This window comes from Megalops cyprinoides, chromosome 10 (assembly GCF_013368585.1).
Source record: "Megalops cyprinoides isolate fMegCyp1 chromosome 10, fMegCyp1.pri, whole genome shotgun sequence".
Lineage (NCBI taxonomy): Eukaryota > Metazoa > Chordata > Actinopteri > Elopiformes > Megalopidae > Megalops > Megalops cyprinoides.
The window spans coordinates 8,091,451-8,112,067 of record NC_050592.1 but is presented as its reverse complement, the minus strand read 5'-3'; the positions used below and the strand labels follow the sequence as shown (position 1 = coordinate 8,112,067).

The 20,617-nt window shown below is 45.5% G+C and overlaps 1 protein-coding gene and 1 long non-coding RNA gene across 2 annotated transcripts in view; both read left to right on the top strand.

Annotated features, from left to right (window-relative positions):
• Positions 1-4,756: 4,756 nt before the first annotated feature.
• Positions 4,757-7,060, top strand: LOC118784240. The gene is made up of 3 exons (XR_005005238.1): positions 4,757-5,063; positions 5,269-5,414; positions 6,873-7,060. It is a non-coding gene; the product is annotated as an uncharacterized LOC118784240 (long non-coding RNA).
• A 1,544-nt stretch (positions 7,061-8,604) lies between these two features.
• grik5 (glutamate receptor, ionotropic, kainate 5) overlaps positions 8,605-20,617 on the top strand; it is a 41,381-nt gene continuing 29,368 nt past the window's right edge. Inside the window, exon 1 of the mRNA XM_036538322.1 lies at positions 8,605-8,900. The gene's annotated coding sequence lies outside the window, so the exon portion shown is untranslated. The remainder of the gene's footprint in view (positions 8,901-20,617) is intronic.

The following is a 20,617-nucleotide window of genomic DNA, read 5'->3' as shown; positions in this document are numbered from 1 at the left end:
ATGCTCTTATCCAGGCCGACTTTAATAGGTTACAATTATTTACATGCTACCCATTTATACAGCTGGATATTTACTGAGGCAGTTCTGGGTTATGTACCTTGCCCAGGGGTACAACAGCAGTGCCCCACTGGGGATTTGAACCGGAGTCCTGATCCTTACCACTATGGTACACTGCCACGACAATTTCAAGATGAATTCAGTTTGATTAATTTTTATTAATAATATGCAACAGACAAATCCACCTGAGACATACAGTCATATCGAAAGTGGTAAACACCCACTTGTTACATGTGACTCAGTGGTTATATATAATAACCACCAGAGGGAGCCTATGCAAAAACAAGTTGAATGAAGAGTGTGAGGGCCTGCAATCTCCAGAGCATCCTACATAGTGGACAGAGAGGCTGGTATCATCAATTTCTGCATAGGAACTCTGCTGCGGTTCATCCAGAGACATAACAGACAGGATGTCGAAACAGTTACATCATGATGCACTGCTCAGACTGGTGTGATGCCAACAAACAAATAGGGTAAGCATCCAAGGGATGCCACAAAGCACCTCCGGACCTGCGCTGCATTGTAGGTAAGCTAGCATGCATTTACATTGCATTCATTTAGCAGACATTCTTACCCAGAGCAACTTCCAGCATAAAAGAGCAGAAGTGTATCCATTCAACAGATGTCCAACATGCCCAGTTAACACTGATTCTGCAGTCCTCATGGCATGGAATGATGTGCCTGTAACTGCACTAAATGTCTCATGTCTCTTGTTTTCCATTTCACGATCATCAGAATTTGGTTATTTGTCAAGGTGTGTTGTCATGTACATGATTAGTCGAGGTGATGATTAAATTCAGACTGTTAACAGAGAAAAAGAATGCTGTGCAGTCTGCAGAAGAAAAGGGAAAAAAGTCACGAAAACTGTGGCACTCAAATCAATCAGTTGATAAATATTATCATTAGAGGAAAATACTCACTGAAACTTTATACCACTTTCAGGCCCCTGTCTGTGGTTCTTACACCCAAAGATCAGTTGAGATCATTTTTATGATCGTATATATATATGTCTTGATAACTCCCCTGAGTATTTATCTGTGCCTCTCAGGTTTCACTGGGTTTTGATGGAGGGTTTATAGAAGGCAGTTAACTCACTTTGTCCTCAGTATAATTCTCAGTTGCTGAAAACCTTAAGGGGTCTGATAAATGTCATGCCTTTACCTCATTGTGTAGAATTGCAGAGCTGTCTTGTAATCATAAATCTGAAAATATCTGACACACGAGGAAGTCCTTTCGAACTTGCATACTCAGCGTGCTTCTCCCAGCACACCGGCAGCGCGCCGTGTCGGCTCTGTGATGAGCGTGGAGGTTACATTTTCCTTGGAAAAAAAAAACGTGTAAACTCTAGGGATTGGGTAAAAAAAAAAAACACTCACCAGTGACTTGAACCTGTCAACTTCAAATGTCCCTTTATTTCTGGATGAAAATATCTTAGTGTTGTTCTGCTTTGGAATGTTTTTTTATCAGTTTCATATCTAGATTAGGCCCCCCAAAAACGGTTATTGTAGGTGTGAAAGTACAATGCATTTTTGGACTGGTCTTCTAATCTGTAGTGCATGCCATTGCTTCTCACCGCTGACAGAGGGCTGTTGGGCAGGTGGATGTGAGGCCTGGTGTATAAACCTGAACGCCTGAGGCTGTCTCCACTTCAAAGCCTGTGCTGTGGGAACACTGTTTATTAGTGACGTTGCCTTATGGACATCCACAATGATTTCAATTCAGAATAAGGGTCAAGGTTAACATTAAAAAATATTTTAAAGCAAACCCCTCTCTCCCTTTCTCTCCCTTTTCTTTTCCTCCTCTGTCTGTCCCTCTCTCTCTCTCTCTCTCTCATACCTCTTCTTGAATCCTAATTGGTTTATTGGCTTGAATTAGAGCGCTGTATATATTGCCAAAGCTCATTAAGTGTTGATAAATCACTCCCTCTTTCTGTCTTTTATTATTGATTCTTTTCCTCCCAGAATCGCTCTCGGTGTGTGAACCCTCCATCTCTGAATCTTTTTTTTTTCCCCACATGTATCCGAGTCATGTTTTTTCTCTATGACCTCTCTTTAATTTCATTCTCTCTTTATTCTCGTCCTTCTCTTGCATTGTCTCCCTTCTTTATCCTCAGCCTGTTATTCCACCCTCCTGCCCCTCTGTCCCTCTCTCTCCCCTGCGGTCTGTGTCCCTTGCTTTGCTGAGATGGCTGTACCTGCTGTGACTTTGACAAAGTGTTTCTCCCTCTGTGTGTGTGTGTATGCGTGTGTGTGTGCGTGTGCGTGTGTGTGCGTGTGTGTGTGTGCGTGTGTGTGTGTGTGTGTGTGTGTGTGTGTGTGTGTATGTGTATGTGTGTGTGTGTGTATGCATGTGTGTGTGTGTGTATGCATGTGTGTGTGTGCATGTGTGTGTGCATGTGTGTGTGCATGTGTGTGTTTGTGTGCGTGTGTGTGTGTATGCATGTGTGTGTTTGTGTGTCACAGCACCCGCTGAATGAGCTCCTGTGAGTGCGTTTAGTTTGTCCTAGTGCAGGTTGAGTGTTGAGCGCGGCTCCAGTGCAGCGGACCTGCCTGGTGAGGCTCTGCCGTGAGACTGCGCCGGACGTGCCCGTGCGGCCGCGCGCCCGTGTGTGTGTGTGTGCCGAGCGTCTACACTGCGCCGTTCGCCGCGAGCGTCTCCCTCCGTCCCTCGTCCTCTCGTATCCCTCCGGGCTGTCCTCTGTCTCCCTTCTCCCCCTCTCTTCGCCCCCTTTACACCCTTTCTTCTTTTGTTCACCTTGTTTCTCCCTGTGTGACTCTCTCTCTCTCTCTCTGTCTCTCTCCTTCCGCCAGCCCCCCTTCCTCCCCTCCCCTCTCTCCTCCCTCCCTCCCTCCCTCTCCCTCTCCCTCGCTCACTCTCATTGATAGTAGAGGCTATGCGACTGGAATACTGAGTAGCTAATCATTATTCCACAAGCAAGTCGCAGTGCTCGGGCTGAATGTCAATTTTCTCCCTCTCTCTCTCACCCACCCTCCCTCGCCGGCTCTCTCTCTCTCCCTCCCTCTCTCTCTTGCTCTCCCTGCATCCCTCCCTCCCTCCCTCTCTCTCTCTCTCTCCATCCCTCTGTGTCTACCCTCTCCGTTTTTTTTTTCCGAGCTCTGGTTAACACGGGAGCCGCACAGAGATGGTCTGCAATAGAAATTGGGGAAGAGATGGGAGGGCTTGAAAAACACGGAGATGTAGGTGCCACCAGTTTGGTTTGGGGACACCGGGGTGCTAACACCTGCATCGGAGGCAGCGTGTGCGTAACTGTGTGCTTGTCTGCGTGTGAGTGTGTGAATGTGCTCTTCCCGTGAATCCTCAAAAAGTCACGCATGTGTGTATCATACGTGTGCATTACGCATGTGTCCAACTGCTACGTAAAAATATCAAACATTCAAGCAGGCGTGTGTGTGTGTGTGTGTGTGTGTGTGTGAGAGAGAGAGAGAGAGAGAGAAGGGGGGGTGGTGGGAGGGAGGCAAGCAGGCAGCTGTTGAATGCATATTTGTATGAGAGGAGGGAGGGAGAGATCAGGGCTTAGGGAGGACGGAGGGGGAGGGGAGCGGAGGGGCGGGAGATGGGACATCATACACTTTCAGCAGGTATATATAGGAGGGACCGTATGACAGACGTGACAGTGCAGTTTGTAACAGGCGGCGTTACATGCATACAGACACTGGCGTCCCCTGCACACACTCCAGGGGACAGTGATTTAATCTGAGAGACAGAAGAGAAGGAATCCCTGTAGAGCACAGCAATAGGTCACCGCTATAACCGCTGGGCCCCGTCATTCTCTTTTCCCATCTCAACGTGCTCAACTTTCTGTTTTTCCACTAGCCCACTGTTTTTTTTTTTCCCCCTGCGCGTTTTGTGCAGTCGCAGCTGTTGTGTTCTTTTCAAAGCCTTTGTTAATTTGAACTTCTGTACAAATGCCATGTTTGGATATAGTATCATCTATTTTTAGTTTGAGCGTGTGTCTGTGGGTCTGTGTTTTAGTTCAGTAATACCTTCATTGCTGGGGCGGATATCAGAAAGAACAGGGGAAAGCTTGATGCCAGAACCCACTTTCCCTGCAGAAACGTCTTCTCCGATTTAAACGCAATGCAAATTTAAATTTGTGTATTTTTATTTTTTAATTTTTTTTTTTTTTCTGAAGTTAAAAATAGCACTGGCATGACCAACGGAGAACCCTGGAGGATAGCTTATGAGCGTTTGATGCTCTCTAAGCATGTCTGTGTGCGTTGGCCGCCTTGTGCTCGGACTTTGCTTTTGTGTGTGTGCTCCACTGTGTTACCGTGTCATTGTGTATCAGCACGCCAGTGTATTGCTGAGATTGTGTTTGTCACCCCGTGTGTGTAGGACTGTCAAGGCGTGTCAGGGCTGCTTATTTGTGAGCAAGAGAGTGTGAGTCTGTGTGATTACTGCGTGTATTTTTTTAACGGATATCTCCGAGATTGACAGAGGGAGGGAAGGGTTGGGGCAGTTGATATTTGTCTTTGAGAAAACCAGAGACGGAGGGAGGGAGAGAGAGAGTGTGAGAGAGAGAGAGGGAGGGAGGGAAGGAGAGAGAGAGAGAGGGAGTGGGTGGTAGGAACGGGGGGGGGGGGGGTAGGGTAGGAGGGAGTAGAGAGAGGGAGAGAAGGAGGGAGTGCTGATTGGATTGGAGAGAGAGCTGAAGAGGTATGGAGATACAATTGAGCAAGGGGAGAGAGAGAGAGAGAGCGAGAGAGAGAGAATGAATGCAGTTTGCAGTCCTGCACTGTGGAATTACAGCAAAGCAAATTTGTAGGGACTCCAAAAAAAAAAAAAAGAGGGGCACGCGAGTGAGCGAGGAAGGACCAGTTGTCAGTCTTGACTGAAACGTTGAATCCACCTCAGCGAAGAATACAGGAGGAGAAAGGGAAGGGGAGAGAGAGAGAGAGAAAGAGAGGGGGGGGTCATTCGTGTTTTTCTTATTCCATCTCCGGAACGGCCTGAAAAAGCCAGTGTCATTGCAACTGCGCTTCACTGTGAGTCTGTGTTCTGCGTGTCGCCTGCATGGATGTGTTTCGCGTGTCACTGCTTGTGTAATGAGGGGCTTTTGTTCTTTTTGTTTTTTTGTTTTTTTATTGGAGAGGTTGCGGGGGGTGGCGGTGGGGGGGAGGTTTGACTGCTTTTCGCCAGCGGGATTTTGCCGGCCGCGGACCTGACTGTGTGTTTCGTTTTTCTCTGTAGCACCTCTCCCCAGCGTCGGCGTGCGCTCATAATAGCGGTCCTATTGGTATTCCAGCGACGGTTCCCCGGGATCTCTCTCTGCTCCCTCTCAGGATGAAATCACAGTGCCGGAATTGTGCTTGCCTGTGGAGAAGGAACTGAAATGGGTGAGTGTCTTTTTCTCTATCTCTCTGTCTCTCTCTATCTCTCCTGGTTTCTCTCTTGCTCTCTCTCTCTCTCTCTCTCTGTCTCTCTGTCGGTTCTCGCCTTCTCACACATTTGCCGTTTCTCCACAATCGAATGGCATCTCTGGTCTGGCTTTTTCCTGCTTTATCCCATATTCCCATCCCAACATCCATCCTTCTCTGCCAACCTTCTCTCTGTTGAGCTCCTCTTTCTTTTCTGTTTGCTATCGCCTCCCCCCCACCCCCCCCACCCCCCCACCCCCAACACACACATAAACAAGCCAGTCTACTTTTCAGGGATTTGGAAAAAACCAAAATGCATAAATGAAAGTGCTTGAGTTTCATGTGTTGCTCTTGATCACCGCCCCCCCCCTGCCCCCCCTCGTCTCCATCACAGTGTCAGCCCTCACCACATTTCATTTGGAATTAAACTTTGAGGCAAACAGAGGGATCCTTCCAGCCATACGCGTAGGCAGGCCTGGGTGCCGTTGGTCCAAGCTAATGGCCTTCAGGGTACCGTATGGGTCGGAACCACCACTCTCGCTTGATTAATCTCCCCCCTGTGTCACGGGGGGAACCGTGGAGGTTACAGAGTGAGAGTGAACAGATCAATGGCCAGCTCCCTCCGTGACCAAACCTGCACTGCTCTTTCACGCTCGCAGCGCCACGAGGGGCCTTCGCTGATGCCCCCCCCCCCCCCTCACATTTCCGCTGGGTCACGCGTACTCACTTCCTGTCTGACTCACACTCACCCGTCCTCCTTTACACACCCCAGACACGCCGGTCCTGACACACTGACACGATCGCCGAACACCACCGCGCAAGGCCTCCACCTCCAGCTCCGTTAGTCTGCTGCGCCGAGCACACCGAGTTCTCCCTTAAGGGGTCTGGTGCGGCTCGAACTGAGCAGTTTTAGCTGCAGTCGCGGATGGAAGGAGAGTCCCCAGCCTAACTTTAATGCAGCGCTGGACTGTGAGTGTCAGACAGACCTACACGAGGACAGGGTGCAGGATGTGGTGACCGGTTCCATCTCTATAAGTCCCGGTCTGCGTGTCTCACCACCTGTGGCCAAATTTCCTCAAGAAAAAAACAGGGAAGAAACAAAGAAGGAGAAATAAGAAGGGAACAAGAGGAGGAGGAGGATTTATATGTGGCAAGACACTGATGAAGACGGGCAGGAGGAAAGGGGGGGAGTTTTTTTTTTAATAAAAGGGGGGGGGGGATTCTGTGTAGCGTACGCAGAGGGTGAGTGAGCGGGGGAGGAGGAGGGGAGTGATGAGACAGAGAAAAGTGTGACAGAGAGGGACAAGCTCGAGATAGACAGAGCTGAAGGAGATGACAACAGGGATGTCATGCATGACAAGTGAGAATGACACGAATGTGACTGTTCTAACCGTTAGCTCCTTTCCTTTTTCCCTCCCTTCCGCCTCTTCCCTCCAGGGCTCAAGCCTCCTTGTACTGTCAATCTGTTTTGGGGCCACTTCCACCTGTTCCAGGGGCCACACTTCCCGCCATGGGGCTCCGCCCCCGCATGCTAACCGCCAGCACCCCCAGAGACCCCCCAACTCCCTCAGACCTCTCACCGCACTGATACCTCACAAGGGAGCCGGAACCATACAAACCGAAGGATTCGCACTAACGCCGGGTCCATCCTAGTTCGCTTAGCTGCACACTCACCCCAAGGGAGAGTTGGATCTGGAGTCCCTGGGTTTTCGATCAAGACTCAACAGGTTTCAGCCGGCCTGCGGAAGGATGCAGCTTTGAAATTCAGCTCGGATGTGGATTTGAGTTCAGCCCAGAGCCTGCGCTACCACCAAGGCTTTTTTGCTGGAGATACCTGGGTGAAATCTGGTGTCACGGTTGCGATTTGAACCCACAGCTCCCCAGGGTTCCAAGAGGAAAGCCCTAACCAGTAGTCCTGCTTCCATTTGATTGCACTCGCTGACCAGGGATGGAACTGACTTGAGGGACGTACAAATATAAGGCCCCTTCCTTTACGAACCCTAGCGTGGGATCCTGGAAGACAGCTGGATTTCTCCACCGGATTTCTTTTCTCACGCTGTGTTCTGCTAGTTTTGGGAATTTGTTTGTGAGCAGAACAGCACATTTGGAGGTTCCCTGGGCACCTGTGTTTTTTTTTTGTTTTTTTTTTTTTAAGGTATTTCTGCTCGGCAAGTCACTTCCAGAGCCCCGGTTCATTTTCTTCTCTGCTTTTTTTTTTTCCTTGAACCTTCAGAGTAACTGAGCTGGAATATATCTTGATGCAGAATCCAGTCTTCCCGATATTTCCCAGACGAAAAAGAGAGAGGAGTGGGGAGGGACAAATCGTCTAAAAGGGAGATAACGCTTAAGAGAAGGAGATAGAGCAAATCAAGTAGAGGAGAGAAGATAGAGGAACAGGTGGAGAGAGAGGGGGGAGAACGAGAGAGAGGGAGATTGCCAAATATATCCCCAGGCCACTCATTTTTTTTCGCTGTTTTCTCTCTTCCATTAGTGGGAGGGGGTGGAGGGGGTTAGAGTCATGGACGGAGGTGGCATTTGGATTCGGACGAGGGGGTATTAAGTGTTAGAGGAGGGTAACACACAGGCACAGAGCCCTAGACTGACGTCTTGGTGTTTGTTAAGTCAGCGGTCATTGTCATTCTAAGCAGTTGCATGCAGGCTGTAGTCGGCTCTAGCAACGGGTGTTTGCCGCTGGAAGCTCGGGTCGTCACTGCAATCAGGGGCAATTAAGAGAATTTGATTGCATCCTTGTGCGCGTTTGCTCAGGTACAGATTCGCAGCGCGGATTGTCTCCGGGAGAGTGTGTGTGGCAGAGAGAGGCAGTGCGGGAGCAGAGGAGAGCACTCGCCGGAGAACACACCTTCACTCTCTTATCCGTTTTCATTGTGTTTTTTTTTTTTTTACCCAGTCATCTCCTCAACAAGATCATATTTAGGGGTCGCTTTTGACCGAGCGAGAGAGGCCTTCAGACATAACAGAGAGAGCGAGAGAGAGAGGGAGAGAGAGAGGGAGGGGGGAGAGAAGGAGGAGAGGCCCCTTGGATCGAAACCGCAATTTTTTATTTTTCTCTTTCATTTTGTGATCGGCAAGGGGCTCTGTGTCCCCCACCTTCCCTCTGAAACAGAGAGAGAGAGAGGCACCCTTCCTCTCTTTCTCTCCCTCTCTTCTTTCCTCTCTCTCTGTTGTTTGGTTACTGCAGATTTTTTTTTTTTTTTACCTTCGTACCTTTTTTGGCTGTCAGAGGAATATTGTCGTGGTAGAGGTCAAACACAGCTACCTGCCACTGCTCCTGTGTGAACTCTGAAGTCCTGTGCTCCTGGTCTACAACCCCACTTTTTTTTTATCCCCTGCCTCGGATATTTTGTAACCTCCCCTGGATCCTGTTTACACGCGTACCTGGGCTGCATTGACTGGCTGCTACAGTGACCTATGGAAAACAGCTGCTAGTATCGTCTGATTCATTCTGTGAGTACACCTCTTTTTATGCACGTCCCTTTGTCTGCATCCACGGTTTTGTCGCGGTGGTGAAGGGTTTGTGTGTGTGCGTGTGTGTGTGTGTTGTTGTGGTGTGAATTGTGTGCGAGCTGACAGGTAATGTGAGTGTGTGTGTGTGTGTGTGTGCGTGCGCATTGCCTTATTACTTCCTGCTCTCTCTGCAGAATTGCTCATTTGGTTATGCTCAGGCACTTTGGGGACTTAGTTGCATATTTGTCAATATTTGGCCTGCAGTTTTGTTGCATTGTATTGTGATATCTGCTAGCTCAGATCCTTCCGAGCATCCATTTCTATGAGACGCTATACTGTAGCAACCGTTTGTTAATGTGTACAAAAAAAAAACGGGCACATATCAACACACAGCAGGCAGACACAACCACATGCTCCTGCATCCTCAAACCCCCACATGGAGACGTATTGACTCAAGATAGCACCTTCAAGCAGACCATTGAACTGTGGATAACACCATTACACAAACTACTGCCTCTGGCTTGCGAGATAAATTCTTTGGGGGAAACGTGGAAAAAGACCATGCTCAATGCAGCGGCTCGGATGGGCTTATTGGCCTGGTATTGTTCACAGTTTGTGCTGGCCAGGGAGAATTACGATGACTAATAATGAGATTACAGGCAAAGTACCGTGATAACGTTTTTCCAGCGTTATATAAGCGCTGGATAAGACCTGAGCTTTAGGAAGATTTTTTTAATCCGTTGTGGGTCATTATTTTTACCCCATCCTAGAGGTGGTGTCCTGGGTCACAGCTAAGGCTTTTTTTTGTTGTAGGTTAGTGTTTGGTGATAGGCAAACTGACTTGCAATGTGGCAGCCACTGTCAGCGCTGTGCTAAATCATTGATTGTACAGGAGAATGGTTTTTACCGTTGAGTCCTTTTCACCAAACACAAAATTAAATGAACAAAGAGAAACAAAGAGGCCCTGCCTTTCCAGCCTTGACACAAATGTTTCCTTAAAAAGAGAGCTTTGAAAACAAACCAGCAGCTTTTTTTTTTGTTTAACATATGTAAGTAATTGGAGTTAAAAAAAAAACCCCTGTAGGTTTTCTGGAAAAAGGATATGAGGACTTGAAAAAGATGTAGATTGGGTCAATGGGACAGGAAACTCCAGGGAAAGTGTTTAGTTGGCCATACCAAGCATGCGCCAATGGCCTTGGGAAGACTGATTTGTAACTGCTTGTTACATCCAGCCACTTTCCCTGAGTTGAGTTTGACTCTCTCATAGAACTGCCATAGCTGTTTTTTTTTTTTTTTTTTTTTTTTACTTTGCATTGTTGAAACATTGAAAGACAGGGCCGCCCGTTGAAAGACATCGGCCGCCTGTTGGCTGTGATACAGTGTAACATATCCGAGAGGTGCTGGAGGACTTGAAGCTGATGAATTGTCTTTTCCTAAAGGAAAAACAAGCACACAAACAACGAGCAGCTGCAGCCATGCAGTGAGGGTAAACAGCAGAGGCTTGTTATACATGACATTAATTAAGTGCACAGTGGAACACCCCCATCCCCCCCCCCCCTTTCCTCGTTCTCCAGAGCCTGCCCCAGAGCACGATCCAAAAAGTGCCTCCATCACTGTCTCAGCCACCTAGCGGCCCGCATCGATAATTGGAACCCTGTGCTGGGGTTCCGTCAGCGTGAGGCGCGCCACAGAAAACAGCCCTCATTGTTCAAACCCTGTTCGAAACGAGTCAGGCTCGCACGGCCGAAGACTCGCCCCTGAGAGATAGGGAGGCCTGCGCTGGGACATGCCTCATCTCACGACATGCCATTCCCCATCATTTTTGTCCACACTTTAGAATAATGGCTGCAAATGGGCCGCTCGCTGATACATTAATTAAGACCGAGGGTAGGAAATATGGTCCAGAGCGAGGATATGGACGCAGAATATGAATAAGAACCCATTACAGCTATTTTACATCAGATTCGGAATGAAGGTCAAGAGTATTCAGGGGTACTCAGGTGGACATGCAAGAATTCATCAGTGACTCATGGCCATTCTCCTGAAGTATAAGAAGATGAGACTAAGCTTAAGTGGTCCAGGTATGAGGTAGTCCAGGTCTGAAGTGGTCTAGCCAATATGACTGTCACTGGATCGAGTCGCCTCATCTTGGATCAGTCAATATCTTTAATTGACTGTCTCAATCATGCTACTTACATTTTGAAGATGCTAGTATGGGATTCAGTCATTCATATCATTGTGCCCACAGTTATGTGCGGATGGGCAGTCAAATAACCACACAAGGTAAAAAATTATATCTTTTGGTATGGTTTTATGACCCTGAAACAGGTAAAATACAAGAGATTGATAATCTTTTGTTAATGCATGATTGAGAGGGATAAAGTGGTATATGAATAAGTCATTGAAAAAATATCATGTGATACATGTTGGGTCACACCCAGGAATTCTGTTTGTGATCAATAATTACCTATTATTTTCACACTGCATAGTGAAAGGCTGAGGGGTGATTAGGTGCCCTAGGGCCTGAGGTGTGCATATGGTACTCAATCAAATGCGTAAGCCTCTTTCGCGTCTATTGCCTTTAAATTGCTTGCAAGCTATAATTATTTAAAGTTGTTGAAAACGTGGGTCATCAAAGAAAATATCATTTGAGGTATTGTAAAGATGGGAAGCAAAGAGAATAACAAAAACGCCTTTTCTGTTGGACGCCGCAAGATAAATAGGAGAGTGTGCAGTTCTGATGTTTTCAGGCACTGCAGAGCTAGATTAGTGAAGGATGGAGATCTACAAAAGCAAGAAAGATGCAACAGACAATGCAGGAAATCTAAGGGGCAAGTGTGGAGAGGGGTGATAAACTGGAGATGAAAATGACCGGAGCTGTTAAACTAGTGGTAGGTAAGTAAGAGCAAAGCATATGAAGCAAGTAGGTGGACCAAAGAGCCAGAGAAGGGACCTGAACATCTTAAACAGAGCATAATATAGCCTGTTTAGAACAACAGTATGTATAAATGTCTTAAAGCTAACCTAGCTTGAACATTAATATATCATTGTATGAGTACTTGCTTAGAATATAATGGTAATGCAAAGGATATGGCCTTGATCTGCCCTGAACCCTGCTGGAAGGCACCTACTTAGTGCCTGGGCCACTGCCAGTTGGGTCTTATCGGTCAAGCAGGGGATAAGAAGGTGTCTTATTTGCCCAAGAATGGTATTGATATTGATTTTGACAGGTATCGGTGAGATGGATTGTGGGTATTATTAGCCTGTAGTCTTGGAGGATGCTGATATAGATATGGAAAGGTATTAGGACAGGTGCACTGTCCCTTGTGATGTGCTGTAGTCTTTGACGCTGTGCTGTAGTACAGAGTAATACGCTATATAATACTGTATGACACTCCAGAAATTGAAGATAAAAGGGGACTACGCCACAATGTGCTTAAGTGCATGGAGGGTGTATTGTTGTTTGTTCCACCCGGGTTACTCACTCCATGGTGTAGTGAGCTCAGCGTTCAATACAGTGGCTATAACAGTGTGGCAGAATACCTATGGGCTGCAGACGGATCCGTGTCTGGTCATGTCAGCAGGAGTGAGCGTGCACGTGAGAGAGAAGGCTTGTAAAACCAATGCTGTGGGAGAAAGTAGCATGTCCGGCGGTCAATGCAATGTGCTGCCAGCAGGAAATGCATTGACTTGTTGAGAGTTTGTGTTCACGCTGAAGACAACAGCATCACTTCTGCTGCATGTACTGTACAAAGGCCGCAGGAAAGACTGCTGTAAAAAAATAAGGTGGTCTGATCCGTGCAGGATTTAGAGTTGGAGCCTTTCAAATTGTTCTGGTGATTTGCCCTCACGTTCAGCAGCAGATTTAAAGGGGTTTTGTTTGGCTCTATTGATATCAGTTCTCTCACGTCTTTAAAAGGGAAACTCAGACAGAGAACATCACTTGAGTGCTAGAAACTGTTTTTTTTTTTAGGCTTTTAACTCCAGCTTTTGCTCAGAATAGGATAAGATAAGAAACCTGAGCAGCTGTCAGAATGAACGGCCTTCTTCAATTAAGCCCAGTGCTACCTGTTGGCTTTCAACATTCATTTGAGCAGGCCCGGGAGCACGATTCATCTCCGTAGAGAGAGCTGATGAAAATCAATGCAGGGGCGTTATTCGTGTGAGACCAAAAGCACTGGCACCTCTGGTCCCCCTTTTTTTTTTTTACACAGCAGAGGTAGAGATTGCTGAGAAAGACAGGCAAACACTGCTGCTGCTGCTGTGTCCCCCCCACCCCCCCGACCACCACCGATTGTAATCAGTATTCAGCAGAGAAATGGGTCAGACACGGGGACGGGGATGAAGAGGTAGAGAGATAGCGGCGCTACCCGCCTGACGCCCCCGCCGGTCCCCGCAAGATTAGAGAGTGTGGATTTCAGGCCCTGCCGCAAAAAAAATTTTCCTGCAGGCGCTCACCTCTCACGCCGCCTGTCCGGCCTCCTCCCGTGGGGGTGGGGTGTGTGTGGGGGGGATCCTGAGCGCATTGATTAGCCGTCAAGATGAAGCCCGAGGCTTCGTCCGAGTGCGATCCGCGCGGGGTGAGGTCCGAGCCCCTCCAGACCACAGCCTCCATCTTTCTCACGGGAACCGCTCGTCTCGGCAGGGAAAAGTGCCGCGGTCAGCTCATCCGGCCCCCCTCTTAAAATAAAGGTACGTGGTCAGGGTATTGTATTTGCTTGAAGGAAAGCCTCGGAGTTAAAAAAAAAAAAAAAAAAAAAAAAAAACCTGGCAGGTGCAATGGTTTGGAGCTACGGCTGTAATTTACAAGCTCTGTGTGAGTGCCTCAGGAATTTTTCAGGCCCGGACAATTTTGTGAAGTGCTCCATATTGGCGTGTTGTAAGTAAACACGCGCGACGTTTTGCTTTCGAGTAAAAGCGGGCGAGTCGCAGCGCAGCGCTTTCAGAGGGGCGGTGCGTTTTTGGAGGCTTTGGCAGGAGGTTCGGTTACAGAGGGCACCGCGCGTCCGCCCGTGTTAGCTCTTATTAAGGTCACTTTCCTTGAAGTGCACGTGGTGAGGTTTAATCACCTTATGCAGAACGGGTGTCTCGGAATTGCCTCGCTGATACAGATCATTTTCAGTCAACTTCAATTTATGTCATTAACCTTTAATTGATTAATTGAAAAAATAAAAATCAGTGAAAAATAGAATCAGTGTCTTATGTTTTGCTTACGTTAGAAAAAGGTATGGTTTGAAACCAGTTCCAAAGTGGAACACAGCTAATGCACTCACAGGGATCGGGCTGGAATGGTGTAGTGTTATGTTCATGTTTATTACTGAGTTAGTAACACTTTCCATATTCATAGTTAAACAATAGCCGAGGTGTTAGTGATATGGCAATAGCATGTTGATGGAAGTAAGTTAGAATAATCAAAAATAAAATTCAAATCTCAAAATATATGCCAGTGCCACACAATAGCACTGCTCAGTTCCTTCAGAGAAATGTTTTTTTTCTTTTTTTTAGCAAAATAAATACAATGAATGAAAGCAAAATAAATTAAACGAATTAAAACAAGACGAAGGTCTTTTATCATGTCTATGCACCGTAAGTATTTTCGATCAGTATACCTTAACAGAATTAAAGAAACTATCAGTGCAAAATAAATTATTAACTGATATATCGCATTAATAATGAATTAATTCTTATTAATGGAAATGATCTAAGGAGGCTGGTTTAATGAGTTATTAAGCAACAGATGCAATTATAATTTCTCTCGGATATCTTCTGGTTGTGTTGTGAATCGTTTAGCACACTACTGCCAGACCAGTAAGATCTACTGCTGTTTTCTTGTTAGATTTTATTTATGGTTTTTGTTGTTTTAGGATATGTGCTACTTAAGTCTACCATCTATGTATTTATCCTTACATAAGAGTTGTTTTCCATTGTCCTTAAGCTGTGCATTTTTTACAACTAGATTCTGCATCTCTCCATTTTCTCCTTTCCCGTAAGTCTTCTGTCATCTGTAAACACCCTCCTCCCTTCATATCTGTATCTCTGAATTGTCTCCATCTTCCTCTTTTCTCTTTTCACTCAGATCTGCAGCTGATCTTTCAACTATTTCAATTTTCTACACGTCCATTTTCTGTCTCTTCCCATCTCTCCTTCCATCTTTCCCCCTTTCACACTCCTCTGGCTGCTGTTTTTTTTATCTTCCTCTCGATTCATCATTCCCTCTTTTTCCACTGTTCAGTTCTGTTTGCCTTTCTCTTTCTCTGTCTCTTACTCCCCACCCCCTAGTTTCTCTCTTTCTCCCTCTCTCTCTCTCTCTCTGGTCCTTACAACTCTCAACGGTCGATTTGCATTCCCCTTATGAAGAGTTATTCAGGTGTAACATAGTAAATTGGAACACTGGCATTAGCAACACGCATGCATGAGAAAGCCGGCAGTTAACGGACAGTCTCCCTCACAGCGTTCGCGTTATTGTAAACTAGGCAATCATGTACACACACACACACATAAATTTACACATTTAAGTAATGGGCAAACCTGCATTTTCACAGCTTTTTACTCCTTAATATTCCCATGTACGCAATATCTACAGCATCTGCACACAGCATGAGACACACTTAAATCTGCATTTATTCAGGGTTAGGCATCTGGCTGTATGAACACTGGATCATTAGTGCCATACTTGTAATATGGTGCTCATGTGGGAAGCACTCTTGGTTATACATCTTATTTCATATCCAAATGTGTACAATGCAGTAATATCCACTATGCCTGAAGATGTGTAGTTCAGACCAGTGCAAGGGTGACATGTCAGGGCAGTAACTCCCTTCATGCTCCGTGACCTTACTCTAAATACACCAAGGAAAAGGAGAATGACATAATGCTTTTTATTGCTGGATCCTATAAGAAAGATTATTGTTAGAAATGGCATTCGGTAGCGGTTTGACCTGGGCCGAGTATGAGGGAGGAGCTCTTATTAGTCTGTGGAGCGAAGTCGACATTTAGGAAGGGCTTGAGGGGAAAACTGTGCTCTGCTTTTTCCAGCCGCAGTGAGGTTGTGCGAGGAGTCCCTCCGCTTTCCGGGGTGAATATTTTATTACTGAAGACAGGTAGCGTACTTGATACTGTAAACACATGGGTGTGCGCGTTTGCCAACTCAGAGCTGAGGTGAGAACGGTTACTCAACACTGTATCTGACCCGAAAGTTGTGTGAACAAAGCATCACTTGCCTCCTTCTTTGCTCTCTTAGTGTCCTCTCCCCGGCTCCATCCCCTTCTGCGTCTCTCCTTTTTGCACTGTTTTACACCTGTCCATTTTACCCAGAACGAGAAGGTGCTCCGTTCCCTCAGCATATCCAGCGAGTCCCACAGTCAATAACCTGTGATCTGCTGGTTTCATTCACTTTCAGAGGTTCTGGCTCCACCGTTTCTCCGCTACTCCTGGCAATTCAGGGTCTGTCACAGAACACAAATAAGGATAGATAGATATGATAAATGACAATAATGTAATAATGTAAGGTACAGGGCTCCTAATTATAATTGTAATAATTTTTTCCTCTTTGTTACATTTGGTCCAAGCACATAGTTTTCATTGAAGTTTTTCATATCCAAATGTGAAATATCAAATGTGTTTTTAACATAATAATGTTCTTCTCTCATTGAAAATCTGATACCTCCATAAATGTTTTTGTTGGTTAAATCATCTGCATTTTTATAATATATAGAAAAAATATGATCTCTGCAGGCTTGTGTGTATTCCTGCAATAAAATTGCAGCAGTATAGCAGCTGGTAAAATAAAAAAAATGAATAAATAATATATACTTGTTTAGTCCACGGTCCAAACAAAATCCATTACGCATCAAAGCTATGCTTTCTGATAGCATTTATACTGTACGTCTGTTTCTCTCTCCCTTCTTTGCGGTTTCTTCTCTGTCCTTCACCTTTGTTCACTGCCAGAGAGAGATAGAGATCATCTGTGTGAGTAGCTACTATAGTTTGTAGACAGTGGAGACCTTCCTGACCTCATCTCACTGAGCAGAGAGTGCAGGTACTACCAGGAATATCACACTGTCAGCAAAGCCAGAGTGCAGGAGAGAGCAGGCAAGCAGGAAAGGGGGGGGAGAGTAATGGGAAGTGGGGGGGGGGAATGGAGATTGGTGGCAAGGGGCAAGCAAAGAGGGAGGTAGAAATACCACTGACACACGTCTTCCCGCTGCCCGAAAAAAAAAAGACAAGCGTTTTGGGGGTTTATGAGCCAAATGAAGTCGAAGCACAACTGTGTCGATCCAGCTGCCGTGAGGTTTTGGCGGGGTTTGCCAGTGGAACACTGTGTACAGTTTGAACTGGACACGAGAGAATACACAATTTACTGCCACAGCAAGAGCCAGCAGTAAAATCAGTCACTGTCCTTGTAGCCCTAGCGCTTGTTTACAGTTGTGTAGAGGCCAAGTTTTAAAGCCCCGGCTTCAACAGTGGACCTTTTCTTTCCTGCGTACACACCTCTTCAGAAAAATCCGCATGAGATTATAGTCGGTATTGCTAAAGTGGTATAGACTGATCCAGCTTCTGCATATTCACTCAACACGAGTGCCTCACCTAACATGAAACCCGCTCGCTTCGTTGCGCCGCGTCTGTCTGTAATGGATTTAGTGGACATTTTGACCTTTTAAAACAACATGCGAGGAGGCAGGTATCGGTGAGGAGTGTGGACATGAAGCACAGCTCAGTCTGCAGTGGTGGAGCCCTCTTGTTGTGTGCTGAGCATATTATTGTGGCAAATTAAGGCTGTTTAACATTAAATATTTACATTAGAGGGTAATTAGTGCTACTGAAGATGACTCCCTGGGACAAAGTTCTTTCCAATTACCAGAATTTGCTCATGGTTTGGGAATGTATGTATTGTAGAAGTAATCTGTCTTTAAGTGCACTTTGCCATCCAAATAGCATTAAGCTGTTCTTTTTCCAATCCCTTTTTGGTAACTTTTTTTCCTCTTATACATCATCTCACAATGTAATACTGGGCACAAGAACTATGACTTGTACAGAAAAAGAATGATCTGCTTTCCTTTATTTCAAAGCTAAAGCTGATGATGGAATCTAAGTATCAAAAGAAAGATAATTCTTTGAACATCTAGCCACAGAGAATTCACAATTGAAGAGATGCCACCTTGAGGGGGGACGCAGGTAACTAGCAGACACGGTGCTTTCAGACTGAAGAAACTCCACAAAGGTGCGAGGCATGAAATGAACTTACAGATGAAATGTAAAATTCTTACTGGCAAGTTAGAAAATAATAAGAAACCCTGAAAAAAAAACGACAATGTGCCTGGTTCTCTATTCCATCTCTAGAGCCTATCTGTGTGGTCTGTCCTTTCTGGATGGCCTAAACTTCGCCCCGTTCAGCCTAAAGCAACATCTGTTCATTGTAGCCAGTTGCAAGAAAGCTGCCTCCTTTGATGTTCAAAGCATTTTGGGTAGTATTACAGGCGCGGGTACCCAATGATATGTACTAGTAAGGCCACAAAAATGTCTGTGGAGGGTTTTGCTTTATCAGGTACAATAGGTGTTGAGTCCTTCCGAATTTTTTGTTTATTTGACCTTTACTTTACAAGAAAGGTCCCATTGAGATAAAGAAACTCTCTAGCAAGGGAGACCTGAAGTGCTGTAATATTAAATGCATTGACTGTATGCATGGCTGAATGGAGAGTCTGTTATCAGCTGTATGATGTGACTGCAGGGGGAACTGTTTTTGTTTTTTACCACTTTACTGAGATTACCTCTATTCCGTGTGCACTTCACTGCAGCTGTGGCACAGAATCTAAAACCATTCCTTATAGTAACACTTTGTTAATACCCAAATCACAGAAACAGCTCAAATACCACACGTTAAACTTATACGTTGATTTCTGCTTTGACACCGTGGTGGCATTATTTCGATGTTCGGACCACGATATTTGATATTTCCATCGGTTTGTTTGGATTCTCTTTAACGTGTTTACCCCTTTATTGATCAGCTCTCACCTCACACAGCTTACGTGTTGGGACCAAAATGGTCCCTGACCTCAACCTTGCTATATCATTCTGTTAATTCTCCTATTTCCCGTTCTATGGTTAAAGGCATCATTCACTGAAGAAAGACGCCGGGACCCATTTTTAATATCTGAAAAGAAAAATATAAGAACTATGTGTAATTAGATTGTATTTCACTCATTTGAATAAATACTTCAGTTGAACATTCATTTTCCAACACGGAACTGGTGTTTTTAAATGTCCTGCCGCTGGGACAGCAGTCAGTACACAAAAGAGCTGATTTTGTGGTTCCAGTGCAGACAGATGTCCTCTCATCAAGATAGTTAAGTGTTTTTGTAATCTGTGAATACAGGTATGACTGTACATTTGTCATTTTTCTGAGACTCTAGTTCTTGCATTGCTAATATTAATATTAATATTAGCCAGCAGTTTGTCCAAGCTGCTTCTGAAATCATAGCTAGCCAGCCAGCTAGCAAGCCAGCTGTGTGGGTGAAAAGCAAAAAAAAAATTCCTAGGTAGGAGTTGGTGCTGGTAGAGGAAGAAACAGTGACCCAGACTTCAGATGAATTTAGCTCGTGGCAAGCGCTGCTCAAAGTCTAGCAGAGTCTTCAAAGCAATCCTGAGTGAAATGATGGTGGAGTACAGATAGGGAAACCTTGGTAATTACATTCTCCTGAATGCATGGTCTTTGCAAGTCAGCTGGAGAATAAGTCTGAACGGCTCCACAAGAACCACTTCTGCTGTCATGACATGAATGTGTGAGCACATCCAGCATGTAGCGCGTGAAAGTTTGATGCACAGCTGATAACTCCTGGCTCCCTTCTCTGTTTTATTCTAGTGATACGTGGACTGATGTTAGCATCCAGTGATGCCTTTGCAAAACCACATGTTTTTGAATTCAGTCCCCCATCAATTTGTTCGTCTGTTGTGTTAGCCAAATGCCACAGTAGCCTACAATGCTACAGACAGCTCTCTTGTTTCATGCTATTGGTGCAGAGACACGAATACAGATGATTCAGACAGCTGCTGCCCACCAGCATTTCCTCTCGCACATTCAGTTATGTTAGCGCCCAATGCGAACAGTTAGTGTTCATACGGCCAAGCTTATTTACAATTGCTGAACCATGTCTACATTATGTGTCTTATTCTTTACATTTGTCCATCATTCATTTCATCCAGTTTTTATGTGTGTGTCTGTTGTATGTGAAGCTGGCTTTAGTTTAGCAAATATCTGAATATCTTCATTCTAGGCCACTTAGCACATTTGAGAGAAAAAAAAGAAAGATTTTCAGCGCTAAAAATGGCAAGTTACTCACATGTACAAAGCATACATTCTCAAAATGTCACTACACACATTTGTAAAAATAGCTCCTCTACTCTAGTGTGAATATAAATGATGATGCGATGACACTCACGCTATTGCAGACTCTTCCTGCTCCATCTCTTCTCTATCCTTTCATGTAATCTGGCCCTGCAGTTTTTAATTCCTCCATCTGAGTGCAGCGTGATTTGCCCAACATTCTGTGTGATTGCTAAGGATCCACTTATCCTTTTTCCCGAAAACAGCTAAGGAGTGAGACCCGCTTTCTAGGAATTCAGTAGATTGTTGTTTAAAACTGTCAAAAAGGAATGCGCGCCTGCCAAACTTGTAAGCTGCTAGAAAATGAAGACAAGATTTACAACTCCACAAGTGTAAC